This window comes from Mus caroli, chromosome 15 (assembly GCF_900094665.2).
Source record: "Mus caroli chromosome 15, CAROLI_EIJ_v1.1, whole genome shotgun sequence".
NCBI lineage: Eukaryota > Metazoa > Chordata > Mammalia > Rodentia > Muridae > Mus > Mus caroli.
In genome coordinates, this window is record NC_034584.1 from 48,506,269 (window position 1) to 48,506,544 (window position 276).

Sequence of the window (276 nt, forward strand, 5' to 3'; positions counted from 1 at the left end):
GAAAGTATCAATTGCAAATGGTTCCCAGATTAAGGGTGGGATTTTTGTGTACATTTCACTTTTTCACTGATGGGATTTTGGTCTAATTTGAACCTGCGCAGGTCTTGTGCATACTGCTGTAGTCTCTCAGAGTTCTTATGTATTTCAGTCCTGCTGCATGTAAAAGAAACTCTTTCAGCCGGGCATGGTGGCGCACGCCTTTAATCCCAGCACTTGGGAGGCAGAGGCAGGCAGATTTCTGAGTTCGAGGCCAGCCTGGTCTACAAAGTGAGTTCC